The 16,465-nt window shown below is 37.6% G+C and overlaps 2 pseudogenes; one reads left to right on the plus strand and one right to left on the minus strand.

Annotated features, from left to right (window-relative positions):
- Positions 1-281: 281 nt before the first annotated feature.
- On the minus strand, positions 282-1,267 carry LOC141517217 (tRNA N(3)-cytidine methyltransferase METTL6 pseudogene; annotated as a pseudogene).
- A 4,201-nt stretch (positions 1,268-5,468) lies between these two features.
- LOC141515957 (Y-box-binding protein 1 pseudogene) lies at positions 5,469-7,046 on the plus strand (annotated as a pseudogene).
- Positions 7,047-16,465: the final 9,419 nt, after the last annotated feature.

Raw genomic sequence — 16,465 nt, forward strand, 5'->3', positions numbered from 1 at the left:
ATGAAGCAGGATCACATAATGATTCCTTTCAATGATGGATTCAATGCCCCCCCCCCCAATCCCATATCAACGTATGAGAGAAGATATGGCAGATGTCACAAGTGAGCACAAGCCATAATGCTGTAACTTAACTAAGTCTCAGATTGCTACTCATTGGGCACAAAAGGTCTCCTCTAGACTATGTCTGAACAAGGAGGTGGGCCAGCCACATGACATGAACACCTATGGAATATCAGAGGACCTGGAGCAGGGGTCCTAAACCTCTGTGTCTCAACCACCTTTGGGAATCTGATGAAACCCAAACACCTATTCTCAGAATCATGTTTCTAATTGTATAAAATAAGATACAATTGATTACAAAGGAGACCAAGAAATGTGCTCTGTAGAAAAACTCTGGGGACACAGAGGCCTTATTTCTTATTCATGGTTTCTCGAAGCACATACTCATTGACCACTTCTTCATATCCCGTTGCTCTGAAGAGCTGAGCCAAGAATAAATCAGTAAAGAAATAGGCCTTAGTCCCATCTTGTCTAACGTCAAAGTTTTCTCCCAGCTTGTTGCCAGCTTTAAACCGAAGCGTGATCATTCAGTCCATAGTCTGGAAACAAGACACATTTACCTGGCTTTAGTACCTTGTAAACATTTTGCAAGACCAGGTGCATCTTGTCAGGGTGAACAGCAGACAGTATTAATAGCAAAGTGACTGCATCCACAGAGGCAGCTGGGACATGCTCCAGGAGATCATCTTGGGTCAGATCACAATGGAATGCCTTACACCTCTCAGCATCCTACTAAGGGTTTTGCTTAACATATTCGATGGCCCCGGGGTGAGAAGTCACAGGCATAAGCAAAGATATTCGAATCTTCTTCTAGAAGTGGGAATAAACAGTTTCCGACCCCACAGCCAGCTTCGAAGATAGTCAACTTCTGACCATCAAACTCCCGGCACGACCTCAGCTCCTCAAACTCCCGGGTGGTCAAGTGTCTGTCTTTGAAGAAGTGGGTCCTGTTTCTCTTGTAAAACAGGTCCCAGTCTTTCTGGGCTTCTTTCTCCAGTTGGGCTTGCTTGAAGGCGGACACGGCCGTTCCATGTCCAGGACTAGGAGGCCCGCTTCCTTGCTCTTCCTCACGAAGTGGATCCTTTCGGCCTGTGGACACTCCCCCCGGGACCCCCTCAGGGGGCCTTCCTCCTCGCAGCTTCCAGATGACTCCATCGTCCCGCAGCCTTTCGGGGTAACTTTTCTCCACTGCTGGAGCGCTCACCATTGCGCGGACGGCATCGGCCACGGTCTAGCTCCGCGGCCGAGGCTGGGCTCAGGAGGGAAGCGCAGCCTTCCGGGCCGGGCCCATCGGGGATTTTTTTTAACTCTTTTTTGGGATATAGACTAAGTAGTGGTATTGCTGGATCCAATGGTATACATGGTTTTATTTCCCTTTGGGTATAGTTCCAAATTGCTCTCCAGCTATGTTAGAATAATGTTTAGTGTCCCAATTTTCCCACATCCCCTCCAAGAGATAGAATTTTAGGTTTCAGGGACAGACTACATACAAATGCAGAGACAGAAGAAGTATTGTCATGTGTGAGAAAGAGTTTTCTTGACTGGTAGAGGTTGTGAAGGGGATTAATGGGAAAAAAAAAAGAAGTAGGTCACAAAGGCAAACAGAGAAATTTTACCTGACCCAAGAAGAAACTGTGAGCCATTGGAATTCATTAAATCAGGGAGTAACATGCTGAAATACATGTTTTGGGAAAAAAAAAAAAACACTTTAGTACCTTCACAGAGAATGGATTGGAGAAGGAATAAACTTTAGAAGGCTAATATTATTAGGCCACCTTGTAGACTATGAGTACCTGAACTAAGGTAGTGGTATTCCAATAGCATTAGTGGAAAGAAGAGAAGAAATATAAGAGGTGGCATGGAAGGAGAAAGACAAGAGTTACTTAGTCCCTGATTACAAATGTTGAGTAGAGGAAAGGTGAAGAAATTACAGACCTGAGTGACTGGTATCCTTGACAGAAACAGAAAATTTTAGAATAGGAGTGGATTTGGGGAATAAGGAGAATAATGATTTTGATTTTCAGACATGTCGAGTTTGAGTTGCTTATGGGACATATAATTCAAAATACCATAAAAAAAGTAAACAGGAAACAGAAATCACAAGGGAACAATAAGGTTAAAATTTGTGTTTTTCTACATGGGCAGATGATACCTGTAATTTTTAAGGAATTTTTCACTATTACGACATTTAGAAAGAATTTACATATACTTACTGAGCTGTGAGCTGAATATAATTTGCTGATATCGAAAAAATAAAATTAAAGGTTAAGAAAGAGAAACACAGTGGAAGAAGGGGAGAGGAGGAGGTAAAATAGGTTAAGTAATTCCATATAAAAGAGGCACAAAAAAGTTTTTTAATTGGGGGTTGGGAATAAGAGAGTTGGAATGAATACTTTCCATCAACTATATTTAAACTAAGTCCACTCCCACTAGGAATTGAGACAGATAATTGTAAGTACTCCTGGTCCTGGAAAATAAATATTTTGTAAGTTTTGTTTTTGTTGAGTCCTCTTAACAAATGTTCTTCTATAAGAGTTAATTGATGTGAGAGAAGGTGCTCTAGCAGTACCGGATTTCAAACTATCTTACAAAGCAGTATAAATGAAGGCAATCCGGATAAGCATACTGGATAAGGAATGGAGAGGTGGATCAAAGCAATGCATTAGAGGTTTGTCATTTCTGATAAGAGTAAGTTGATATTTAGAGTTGTTTTAATCAACATTTCTCCGATCAATGGTAATTGTACTTTTTTTTTAGTATGACTATAATATTGATTTCTTCTGAGATTTGCTTGTTCATATCTTTCAACAATAACCAACTGGAGAATGGCTCCTATTTTTATAAAGTTGACCCAGTTGCCTAGATATTTGAGAAATAAGGGCTTTATCAGAGAAAATTGTCCTTAAATATTTTTATATTTCCCCATTGCCTATAGTACCTTTTAGCAAAATGCAGTTTCTCTGCTTATCTCCTCTAATTAGATTTATTATTTGTCTTTGTGTCTGGATCATGAATGTTATTTCTCTCTTTTGTTGTTGTTTTTTCCAGGAATGGGGTTAAGTGATTTACCCAAAATTGCACAGCTAGGTTTATTAACTATCTGAGATGGGATTTGAACTCAGGTCCTTCATACTCCAGGACCAGTGCTCTATTCACTGTGCCATCTAACTGCCCTCATTCCTGATTTTTTTTACCTCAACTGATGCATTGTAGATTCTGCTCTAACTCTTTAACTCTATTTGTGTTTTTCTGTTCCAAGTATGTGTCTTGTAAACAATATATTGTTGGGTTTTGGTTTCTAATTCATTCTTCTTTCCAATTCACTTTTATGTATTATTTACATTCACATTGTTATGATTACTATGCATTTCTCTCCATCCTAATTTTCTTCTTTTTAATCCTTATACTCTATATTTATCTGTCCTTTCTCAAGTTTTCTTTGCTTCTGACCACTGCCTCCCTTAATTTACCATTCCTTTTATCAACCCTCCCCATTTCTTATTCCTTTACACTTTTATTTTCCAGTGGGATGATATAGATTTCTACATCGAACTGATTTTTTGTGCATATATATACATCCCTCTTTGAAACAAATCTAATGAAATAGAGTTTTATACATTGCCTAACAACCCCTCATATTCCTCTACCCTACAAATGTTCTTTTTTGAATGCCTCATTTTCTATGATAAAATTTTCCCATTCTCCCTCTCACTTTCCCCTTCTCACTATGCATAATTCTTTCTCATTCCTTCATTTTTTAAAAAGCCACTCCAAAGTGATTGACTCATATCTATTGTCCTTGTCTAAGTAGACACGTGCTAACTGCCCTACTAATGATAAAGATTTTAGTAGTTACATGTATCATCTTCCTAGTCAAGGAAGTAATTGATTTAACATTATTTAGTCCTTATGATTACTTTTTTTATGTTTACTTTTTTATTGCTTCTCTTGAGTCTTCTCTTTGAATGTCAAATTTTCTATTTGATTTTAGTATTTTCATTTAGAATGCTTGAAAATAACCTATTTCATTAAATATCCATCTTTTATCTCCTGAAGTAATATAATTGGCATTCCTGGAAAGAATATTTTTAGTTTTAATCCAAGTTTTTAATACCTTTTGAATATCATAATACAAGCCCTGTGCTTCTTTGACATGGAAGGTGCTAGATCTTATGTGATACTGACTGTCGTTCTACAATACTTGAATTGTTTCTTTGTGGCTGTTTAAAGTATTTACTCCTTTACTTGGGCTTTATAGTTATTTTCATTCTTCATTTATCTTGTCATTTCTGATTTTTTTCTCCCCACAAACCATAGCACATAGGCCCTTTCTATCCTTCATTATGTTCCAATGTATGCCCAGGCTCTGTTCATTGCTTCCATGTTCTATCCATTTCATCCTTTGCCATTCCCTTTTACTTTTACCTTCAATCAGAGTCTTTTCCAATGAGTCCTGTTTCTCAAGCATCCTCCATTCCCCTCTCCTCCATTTTTCCTCTGTTGAGAAAAATAAACTTTTTGTGTGCTTCCATTATGTGAGATAATTTCCTCATTTGTTTTCTTTCTTCTTCTTTTCCTTATTGCATCCCTCTTTATCAACCTACCGTAATTCTTTTTATATTGTTCCAATATAACAGATTCACATACATGCATTTTGTGTAAGTAGACTTCTTCCAATTCTCCCAATGATGATAAAATTCTCAGGAGTTGGCTACATGTATCATCTTTTCATATAGGAATTTGTACAGATTAATCCTCTTAATTTCCTTATAATTTCTCAGTTATGTTTTTCTTTTTTATGCTACCTGAATTTTGCGTTGAATATTAAATGTTCTATTTAGCTCTGTCAGGAATGGTTGAAAGTTCCCTGTTTCATTAAATGTCTTGTTGTCATATTCAGTTTTTCTGTTTAGGTTATTCTTAGTTGTATCCTAACTCCTTTGCTTTTCAGAAAATCATATTCAAATCCTTCTAATCCTTTAAAGGAGTAGCTACTATATTTTGTGTGATCCTGGCTGTGGCTCCATGGTATTTGGAATTTTTTTTCCTTATAGCTGCTTGAAGTATCTTTTCTTCAAGCTGAGAGCTCGGGAATTTGGTCATTATATATTAGTAGCTTTAATTTTTGAATTTCAAGAGGTGATGTGGTGTTTTTCAATTTCTACTTTCTATTTCTAAGACATCTGGACAGTTTTCCTTTATAATTTATGGATATTTAATGTCTAGAGTCTTTTTGGATCATGGTTTTGTGGTAGTTCAATAATTCTTAAATTACCTCTCTTCTATTGTTTTTAGGCCTGGTTGATTTGCCTTGGAGATTTTTCTCATTTATTCCAATACCTTTGCCAAGAAAATCCCTAAATGTTGTCACAAAGAGTCAGACATGAGTTCGATCGGTAGCGGCAGCGGAGAGCGGACCCCAGAGAGCCCTGAGAGCAGCCCCGCCGCCGCCGCCCCAGTCACCATCACACCCCGGGAGGAGCCGCCGCCGCCCTAGTCACCATCACACCCCGGGAGGAGCCGCCGCCGCCCTAGTCACCATCACACCCCGGGAGGAGCCGCCGCCGCCCTAGTCACCATCACACCCGGGGAGGAGCCGCCGCCGCCCCAGTCACCATCACACCCCGGGAGGAGCCGCCGCCGCCCCAGTCACCATCACCGCAGCCATGAGCAGCCAGGCCGAGACCCAGCAGCCGCCCGCGGGGGCCGCCCTCAGCACCCCCGAGACCAAGCCCGGCATCACCAGCCGCGGCGGCCCGGGCGGCCTCACATCGGCGGCGCCCGCCGGCGGGGACAAGCAGGTCATTGCAACCAAGGTTTTGGGAACAGTATGATGGTTCAATGTAAGCAACGGCTACGGTTTCATCCGCAGGAATGACACCAAGGAAGATGTATTTGTACACCAGACGGCCATAAAGAAGAATAACCCCAGGAAGTACCTTCGCAGTGTAGGAGATGGAGAGCCTGTGGAGCTGGATGCTGTTGAAGGAGAAAAGGGCGCGGAGGCAGCTCATGCTACAGGCCCTGGCGGTGTTCCCTATGCAGCCGACCGTAACCATCACAGACGTTATCCACGGCGTAGGGGTCCTCCACGGAACTACCAGCAGAATCACCAGAATAGTGAGAGTGGGGAAAAGAAGGAGGGGTCAGAGAGCACCCCAGAAGGCCAGCCCCGACCACGTCATCCCCACCGCGGGCGACGGTTCCCACCTTACTACATGAGGAGACCCTATGGGCGACCACAGTATTCCGACCCTCCTGTGCAGGGAGAAGTCATGGAGGGAGCTGACGACCAGGGTGCAGGAGAACAGAACAAGGTAGACCAGTGAGACAGAATATGTATTGGGGTTACAGACCACGACTGCGCAGGGGCCCTCCTCGTCAAAGACAGCCTAGAGAGGAAGGTAATGAAGAAGACAAAGAGAACCAAGGAGATGAGCCCCAGGGTCAGCAGCCACCTCAACGTCGGTACCGCCCTAACTTCAATGCCCGCCGCAGACGCCCAGAGAACCCTAAAGCACAAGATGGCAAAGAGACAAAAGCAGCCGAGCCACCAGCTGAGAACACGTCCGCTCCCGAGGCTGAGCAGCGCGGGGCTCAGTAAATGCCGCTTACCATCTCTACCATCGCCCGCTTTAGTCATCATACAAGAAGAAAGAATATGACATTCCAGCAATAATAAGAAATGAACAAAAGATTTGGAACGGAAGACCTAAGTGCTTGCTTTTTGCTATGGACCAGATAACTAGAACTCTCTGCATTATCTATGCAGCATGGGGTTTTTATTATTTTTACCTAAAAAAGTCTCTTTTGGGGAATGACAAACATGTTTTTTTTAAAAAGCCTGGTTTTCTCAATACACCTTTAAAAGTTTTTAAATTGTTTCATATCTGGTCAAGTTGAGATTTTTAAGAACCTCATTTTTAATTTGTATAAAAGTACACCTGATTTTTTAAAAAAATCCACAAACTGCAAGCGCCTGTTAATAAAGGTCTTTAAATAAAAAAAAAGAGTCAGACATGATTGAAATAACTACTTAACAACAGTAGCTATACTTCTATCCTTATTTGAGCTATTTTGAATTCTAATCTCCATTTCTTGGGATATATAGTTGCAGGTTCCTTCTTAATTTTCACTATGTCCCTCTTGAAAGTGGGACAGAAAAATTTGTCTTTCCTCCTCTCTGCCATTCTTGAATCATTGAGTTAATGGCTTTTTATTACTTTCACTTTGTGTTTTTTTTTTATTATTGGTGATGATCATGAGGGGTGTATGTGACTGTGTGTTTGATTTTGACAGATTCTTTGGCTATGCCTAAATATTAGAAACACTGTGGCATGCTAAGAGAAATGTGTAACCCAAATCATTACCTCTTCTGAGTTCATTCCATTCTACCTTTGGATTTAGGCCCTGAGATGCTGGAGAACTCCAGAGGGCCATGCACCTAATCTCCTGTCTGAGGTACCCATTGCCCTCAAAGAAATTCTATTATAAGCCTCTCATCTCTTTCTCCATCTGTAGGTATATGATTAAATGAATCCCTTTCATTTCTTCTTGGTTCAGAGTTTCCTAATTCCTTACAAACCTAATCCCTTACCTCCTCTAAATAGGGAATATAGGCTATTCAAGAAGAATTAACACCTTTGTTTGAGAACTTCCTGAGCCTTTTTCAGATCTGCTCACCCAATTTTTATCTGTGACTCCAAGAAACTTCAGAATTTTCATAAGCAAGACTGTAGTTAACTGTCTTGACAGACCTACTAATTGAAGTAAAGGTACAAGAAACCTCAAGCACACCAGTAAATTAGGGGAATGTCTGCCCCTAGTATGGGAAGACATCCTAGAGAAAGGGCAGAGAGAAATTTGTTCCAATGGGAGATGAAAGAGGCTGAAATACTTAAGAGTTTGGTCAAGCATCTAAGATACTAAGCAAAGTGATCGCATCCTGGGCCATTTCCAATCATCCTGACTTTTGTTCTGCCACCAGACTTTAATGACACCGGAAGAGAGAGGGAGACTAATGACTACAATTCTGCCCTACTTAAATCCAATTAACGTGCCAGTCAAGATATCACCCGTACACTCTGTTGCCGGATGCCAGCATTATGATGCAATTGGTATCTTCAAAAATGAATAATATAAACAACAACAATCTCTTCCAGGTTCACTCTACCTTTGTTATAATCTAATAAGCCCCTCACCCCACCAGGATTCTGAAATTACTGAAAAATTTAATATCCCCTTTCTAGTTCTCTATAGCTATTTCTTTTTTTTTTCTTTACTCAACTAATTTTCCACAGTGACATTCTTTCCAAACTTATGAGAATTAAGTGGACATAGAATTTTTTGTTCAAGTAACACTGATTAAATGCTTCCTCTTTACTTTCATTTGATTCTTCGTTTCCTTTAAATATTCATTCCTTACATCCCCTTTTTTTAGCATTTTGCAAGGCAAATGGGGTTAAGTGGCTTGCCCAAGGCCATGCAGCTGGATAATTATTAAGTGTCTGAGGCCGGATTTGAACTCAGGTCCTCCTGACTCCCGGGCCAGTGCTCTATCCACTGCACCACCTAGCCACCCCCACTGCACCACCTAGCCACCCCCTTACATCCTTTTATCTCTTGTAGGTCCTTCTATTAATAATCATTTTTTTAAAACCATAGTCTTATCTTGTTCTTACATATGTTTGCTCTGTTTCCCCAAACAGAATGTAGGCTTCTTGAAAAACTACATTTTTTTATACCCAACATCCAGCACAATGTCTGGCACATAGAATTCATTTAAAAAATATTTGTTTATTGATTTATTGGTTTTAGAGATGGATGAAGTAATAAAAATTCTTTGTAATATACTATGCTAATATTTTCTTCCAACTAATTCCCTCACCACTCTTATATTACATTTTCAGTTGGATAATTCAATTACATTGATTTGTTTGTTTTTAATGTTTGAATGTCTTTTCCTACTGTTTTACAGAACTGGATTGATAAAGAAATTCTGAAATTTAACCACCACATTTTTGGAATTTTATGTTTTGGTAATTCCTCCCTCTATTAGTGGCCAGGAAGAATTTCTTATATGATATATTGGGTTCAAACTGAGTCATGGCTATGAGAAGATCAAAGAAAGGTCACCCCAATTAAGATCTTGAAACAAACATTTATGAGACTGTGCTGGTTGTACTCATGGTGGGGTGCAGATGGTTGAAATGAATTGGCACTTTAGGTTATTCATCTCTCATTTCTTCAGAATGCTTAATCTTTTTATGGGAGTGTTTGGCTTTCTCTCTTTGCTGATGCAGCTTTAATCAGAAGAAATTTCAATAGTAAACTCAGTATATATAAGGGAAGTGGGACTCTGTTGTCTAACATTTAGGGGAAGCTAGACATTATATACATATAAATTTATATATGCAACTATATTTATGCATATAAATTCACATATACATACACATATACACCTCTCTCTCTCTCTCTCTCTCTCTCTATATATATATATATATATATATATATATATGTATATATATATATATATATGTTATTAGTTAAGAAATGATAGGAGATCCGTAATAGCCAAGGAGAAAAAAAAGAAAACCAACTTTGAGCTCAATTTTACTGGATCCAACCTTGTCCTTAATGAGCCTAGAGTTCGGGGGTGGGTGAAATTTAAATTATAATCATAAAATAAATTATTTTAAATTATAATCAATGGTTAGGAGCTCTAATGCCTAGAGTTTAGTAATAGAAAGTATGCAAATTTTTCTTGAAGATGGTATATTATGGTTATATTTTGGGTTGTGTTATATTTCCCTAGTCCTAGTATTCATACTGCTCAAAATATTAATTATAAAAACTCTTGCTTCAAAGATTAGGTAAATTTCTTTGTTTTTCTCCTCACTGTATTTCTTACTTTTTCCCCTTGATCACTTCTATGATGCCTTTATTTATAACAAATGTTCAGACTTTTTCCTGGCACAATAATAGATAAACCTCCATCTCATTTCCAGATCTGTTACAATTATAGTCTATTGACATTACATTGGAAGAGAATGATTGTTAGGATGAGCTGAACCTGCCATATCAAACAGAGTCAATAGGTTAACATGAATGCTATCATCCACAGTACTATGACAGAACATTCTTTCCTGAAATGCCTACAATGCTCAGATGGTGTCAACATTTCACATGGTTAATTCATTCTGCAAAGGACTGAAAATTATTGATGCATTTCCACTAGGTTACAATTGTTGTTCCTTGGCATGCTTAGAGGAGAGAACAACATACATCCTCTTTTTTTCCTTTCAAATTAGAAAAAAATCACTTATTCTATAGAAAGCAATGAGAGAGGTAATTCATTTTGTTCAAGTGAAAGTACAATGTCTTAAAAATAGAGGAAAATGAACTGTTCTTCAGAATTTTGTTATCTTGTTTCACAGGAGAAACTTATAGGTTTATAAGAAAATTTAGGCAGTATATTCACAAAAGCCTTAGAGAAGTTTTAAATTTTAGTAGTTTAAAACTGGAATTAAACTTTTGGCATACATTTGGATATATATTTTGGAATATTTTGGAGCTATATGATAGATATATAGATATACATACAATGTATATCTCTCTATATAATGTAGATATATGTAATACATGTTTATATTCTTATTATAATGCAAATTGGATCATATTGATAATTTATCCCTTTTAAAGACTATAATGTGGATATTAATTAATCAATAAGTACTAGTCAGATCAGTGGAAAATAATAATTGCTTTGGGAAAAGAGAGAAAATTCAAATAAGACCATGGGATCATAGACTCTGGCTAAAATACTTTGTGCAATTTTAATTTAAAAGAAAAAAAATGAAGACATGAATTGAGAAGAATATTGAGTTTGGATTGGGAAGAAATTGACATGTTTTACTCTGACATTTAATGAAATAGAGAACTTTCAAACTTTCCTGATGGAATGGCCAGAGCTGAATAGAAAATTTGATCTTCAAATACAAGACTCAAGTGAAGCAAAGAAAAGGTAAATAGGAAAGGCAAATCATGAGGGACTTAATGATATTGAACTGCTTATATTCCTCCTTGGGAAGATGATAGTCATAACTCATATGAACTTTCTCATTTATTAGGGTAGTTAGAAGTAGCATATATATATATATATATAGATATATATATATAGATATATATATATAGATATATATATATATATATAGATATATATGGCATAGGTGGGAGTTGAATTTCAGGGGATAATATATTTAAAAGATGGAGTTAATTGGTGAAAGAGGCATGTATTGGGAGAAAGGGAAAGTAGAGTGAGAATGGGGAAAGTTATTCCATATATAAGAAGCAAGAAAAAATTTTGCAGTGGAGTGGAAGAGGGGGAAGGTGAGAGGGAGTGAGGGAGTCTTACTCTCATTGGGATTGGCTCATAGACTTAATAAAAACACTCAATTGGATATAGAAATCTATCTTACCCTAGAGGAAACTAAGAGAGGAAAGGAAGAGGAGAAAGGGGTCAGGCATAGGGGGGGTGGGTGATTGAAGGGAGTGAAGATCATGGTAAGGGGCAGTCAGATGCAATACACTTTCATGGAGGGACAAAGAGAAAGGGGGGAGAGAGAATAGAGTAAATGGAAGTGAGGAGGAATGGAATGAAAGGGAATCCAGGTAGCAATCGCAACTGTGGAAAAAGATATTGGAACAAGTTTGTGAACAGTTTTCAGATGAGGTTATCAATGCAATCTATTTAAATAGTTATTTTTTTCAAACAATATCCCACCTCATTATTGATACAAGAAATGTGGGCTGGAACAATTCTGGATTGGTTGGAACTATATATCTATTGGGTTGGTTGATAGGATAGAAGGAGAAAATGATAAATGTTGGAAGGAATGTAAGGAAGCTGAGACATTGATATACTATTGGAGGAGCTGTGAAGTGATTCAACAGTTCTGTAGAGCCATTTTGAATTATACCCAGAGGGCTATAAAATTATGCCTACTTTTTGACCTAGCAGTGCCACTGCTAGGTCTATGTTTCTGAAGAGATGAAATACTGAAAGGAAAGAATCTATATGTATAGGGATATTTAAATAGTTCTTTTCTGGTGGCAGGGAGCTAGAGTTTGAGGGGATGTCCAGATATTGGGGGAATGATTGAACAATTTTTAATAAAAATTATTTATGGGGCAGTTAGGTGGTAGAATGGATAGAGGAAGGGAGGGAATTTGGAACTCATGGTTTTGGAAGTAAATTTGTTTTTGTACTTAAAGATTTTATTTATTTTGAGTTTTACAATTTTCCCCCCATAGAAGGCAATTTACCAGTCTTTAAATTGTTTCCATGGTATACACTGATCCAAACTGAGTGTGATGAGAGAGAAATCATATACTTAAGGAAGACATAAAGTATAAGAGATAGCAAGATCAGACAATAAGATATCAGTTTTTTTTCTAAATTAGTTAATATTCCTTGTTCTTTGTTCAAACTCCACAGTCCTTTCTCTGGATACAGATGGTATTCTCCATTGCAGACAGCTCAAAATTGTCCCTGGTTGTTGCACTGATGGAATGAACGAGTCCATCAAGGTTGATCATTGCCCCCAGGTTGCTGTTAGGATGTACAGTGTTTTTCTGGTTCTTCTCATCTTGCTCAGCATCAGTTCATACAAATCCCTCCAGGCTTCCCTGAATTCCCATCCCTCCTGGTTTCTAATGGAGCAATAGTGTTCCATAATGCACATATACCACAATTTGCTAAGCCATTCCCCAACTGAAGGACATTTACTTGATTTCCAATTCTTTACCACCCAAAACAGGGCTGCTATGAATATTTTTGTACAAGTGATGTTTTTACCCTTTTTTTTCATCATCTCTTCAGGGTATAGACCCAGTAATGGTATTGCTGGATCAAAGAGTATGCACATTTTTTTGTTGCACTTTGGACATAGTTCTAAATTTCTCTCTAGAAAGGTTGGATGAGTTCACAGCTCCACCAACAATGTAATAGTGTCCCAGATTTCCCACAACCCTTTCAACAATGATCTTTATCCTTTCTGGTCATATTGGCCAGTCTAGTACCTCAGAGAACTTTTAATTTGCATTTCTCTACTAAGTAATGATTCAGAGCAATTTTTCATATGTCTATGGATTGCTTTGATTTCCTCAGCTGGAAATTGCCTTTGCATATCCTTTGACCAGTTGTCAGTTGGGGAATACCTTTTTTTTTTTTTAAATTTGAGTCAGTTCTCTGAATATTTTAGAGTCCTTTGTCAGAAACATTAGTTGTAAAGATTGTTTCCCAGTTTACTACATTTCTTTTGATCTTGGTTACAGTGGTTTTGTCTGTGCAAAAGCTTTTTAATTTAATGTAATCAAAATCATCTAGTTTGTTTTTAATGATGTTCTCCATCTCTTCCTTAGCCATAAACTGCTTCCCTTTCCATAGATCTGAGAGGTAAACTAGTCCTTGATGTTCTATATTGTTTTTTATGTCTAAATCCTGTATCCATTTGGATCTTATCTTAGTATAGGGTGTGAGGTGTTGATCTAATCTAAGTTTCTTCCATACTAACTTCCAATTTTCCCAGCAGTTTTTAATCAGACAGAGAGGTTTTTATTTCAATAGCTGGACTCTTTGAATTTAACAAAAAGCAGGTTACTATAATTGTCTCCTGCTATTGCACCTAGTCTATTCCACTGGTTCACCACTCTATTTCTTAGCCAATACCAGACAGTTTTGATGATTGATGCTTTATAATAGGAAGTAAATGTTGAAACTTGCTTTTGCATGAAACTGGGGGGGGGATAATAAAAACAAAATTACTCTTAGTGAATAAGGGGAAAGACTGATTAACAAAAAATTAAAAATTTAAAAAGAGGAAAAATGCTTTTTACTTATTTATTCTATGGAACATTTCAAATTTCTTTAAAAAAGAAAATAGATGGAACAATTTAAAATCAGAGACAGGAAGGTACAAAGGTTTACCTACTTTCCCTACTTGAGCTAAAATCAGGAACTAGTATGTTAAAATTAGAAAAGAATTAAGACGGTTTCTCACAGAGCTTCCTGTTTTTACCGATGAGTTTGAAGGTGTTTGGTGGCTAGATTATTTTATTAGTCAGTTCTCTTCAAAGTTTGAGTAAAGTATGTTTTTCTAATATTCATATTACTTAGCTTTCAGATCAGCAAGTTGCAAGCTACTGGTTTGTTTCTATCATTTAGAAGTTTTAGTAAAATACCTCTCTGATGTTTTTCGCATCACTTTTTGCTGTTCAGAGGATTTTATTGTGATTCTTATCTATGTTTTTATGAAACAAGTTGAGAATACTATTGCATCCCCTTGTGTTTTACCATCACAGCATGCTAGCAGCTGCCAGTTGTTTGTTGGGTTAGCTGTGTGTGACTGAGCCACCTGGTCACTTTGGTGCTTGTGGCAACCAGATAGCTAAAAAAAAGAGAAATCCAATATCAAATGCTTAGGGCTTTTAGAGGAAATGTAAAGCATTTCTTTAAAATGCTACAGAAAATTTACATATTAAATGCAAAAAAAAATTCCCAGGAAAGCAAATTCTATAAATACTTTTGGAAACCATCATCTATAAATTTTATTTTTATTTGCTTGAAGAATGGGCTGTTAGTGATGTTCAGTTAATGACTATATTCTTAAATAATTTTTATTGCTATATTTGGCTTTTATATCACCTATATTACCCAAAGTAAACTACCTCACCTCCAGTGTTCCAGGCAGCATCCCTTGGAACAGAGATTTTAAAATAAATTTTGCAAAATATATTTAAAAAGGCTAACAATATCTAGTTAGCAATAAATGACAAGCAAAGGGATAGTCACTAGAAAGAAGCAATTTTTGTTTAGTTGTTTTCAGTCATATTTGGTGCTTCATGACCTCATTTAGAGTTTTCTTGGTGAAGACAACAAAATGGTTTTCCAAATCCATAGTTCACCATTTCTTCAAAGAAAGGAAGTAAAGTCTCATATCAGTAAAAGGTTTTCTGACTTTCCAATTCAGTGAGCTTCTATAAGAAGTTAGGAATCCCTTGGATGACTAAAGAAACAGGAAGTTCTACTGGCATTCCCTGAGCTCATCATGATTTTTCATTGCTCTACTCCCTAAGTTTCTATACCTTCTCAGCAAATATTCTCTGAAATTTTCTGAGAGAATTCTTAGGACTTTCTTACTTTTTGTACTGACTCAAGTAACTCTTTCAAACTACATAAGAAGACCATTATGGTTAACTTAGTGATACATTTCTCTTTGAGAGATTTATCCTCATTTTCTGAAGTTGCCCTTTTTCCTACACCCTCCAAAATTTGTTTCTTTCCATCCTTCTCTCTGATCTCCCATATTCTTTTTTCTCCTTTTCTCTCTTTCCCCGTCTTATTCGCTCTCACTGTCTCTGTCTCTCTGTCTCTTTCCATTTAGCCTTATTTATTAACAGCTGAAATGATTTCTAAGTTAATATCTCATTAACTGAATTCCTTCAGTGTAAGGGGATAATAGATAGAGTATGTGGCCATGAGGAGTTCATCCTGAGAGTCATTGAGACCTGGGACAACAAGAAGGTCCATACCAGAGTGCTCTGAACTCAGGAAGGAGCTCTGGCCCTTCTCTCTCTTTGTTCTCCTGCCTTTCATCCTTATCTTGTTGAATATTCTCAGGAAGGACCTTTTGTCCTTATCCCTCTGCCTTTCATCCTCATATTGTTCAACTGTCCCAGGAAGGAGTTCTGGTCCTTATCTCTCTACCTTTCATCTTTATCTTGTTGAAGATTCCACATTTTTCCAGGATACAGACCTTTTGTGGCATACCCCTTATACTTCCACAGGCCTGGAGATGAGGGATGCTGATACAAGGGGACTAGGCTTATATATACCCTTATTTCAACTATGTGAGTCGGAGATGTAGCATATACCTGCAATAAACTCCTTGCTTATCTCTCACTGGCTGACTTTCATTATTGCACATGTGGGACATGTCCGGTGGAGCTCCCCGAAGAGTTGTGTGAATTAAACTGAGACCCGGCTGCCCAGAGTGGACCGCCAACACTTCAGAGGTGTACTTTTTCTAAATTTGGCATATTTAGGTCATAGATATCCAGACTGCCTGCCTTGGCATGCTTCTATCACAGATGCAGGTGTAGTCAATAATGCTATATCTTTTGGCAGCCTCAACCCCAATTTTTTGCTTCTGTCATAGCTTCTTCCATTTCAGGATGGGAAGTATATTCTAAATGTACAAATTCCTTAAGGAGCCAATAATAGCTTTTTTAGCAATATTTTGGAAAACATTATAGAACAATGTGCATATATCAATTGAAGAAAGTACAGTGAAATATGCATGTCATTCTGACTTTGCCATAACTCTTTTTTTTAAGTTTTAAAAAA

Source organism: Macrotis lagotis, chromosome 3 (genome assembly GCF_037893015.1).
Source record: "Macrotis lagotis isolate mMagLag1 chromosome 3, bilby.v1.9.chrom.fasta, whole genome shotgun sequence".
Classification (NCBI taxonomy): Eukaryota; Metazoa; Chordata; class Mammalia; order Peramelemorphia; family Peramelidae; genus Macrotis; species Macrotis lagotis.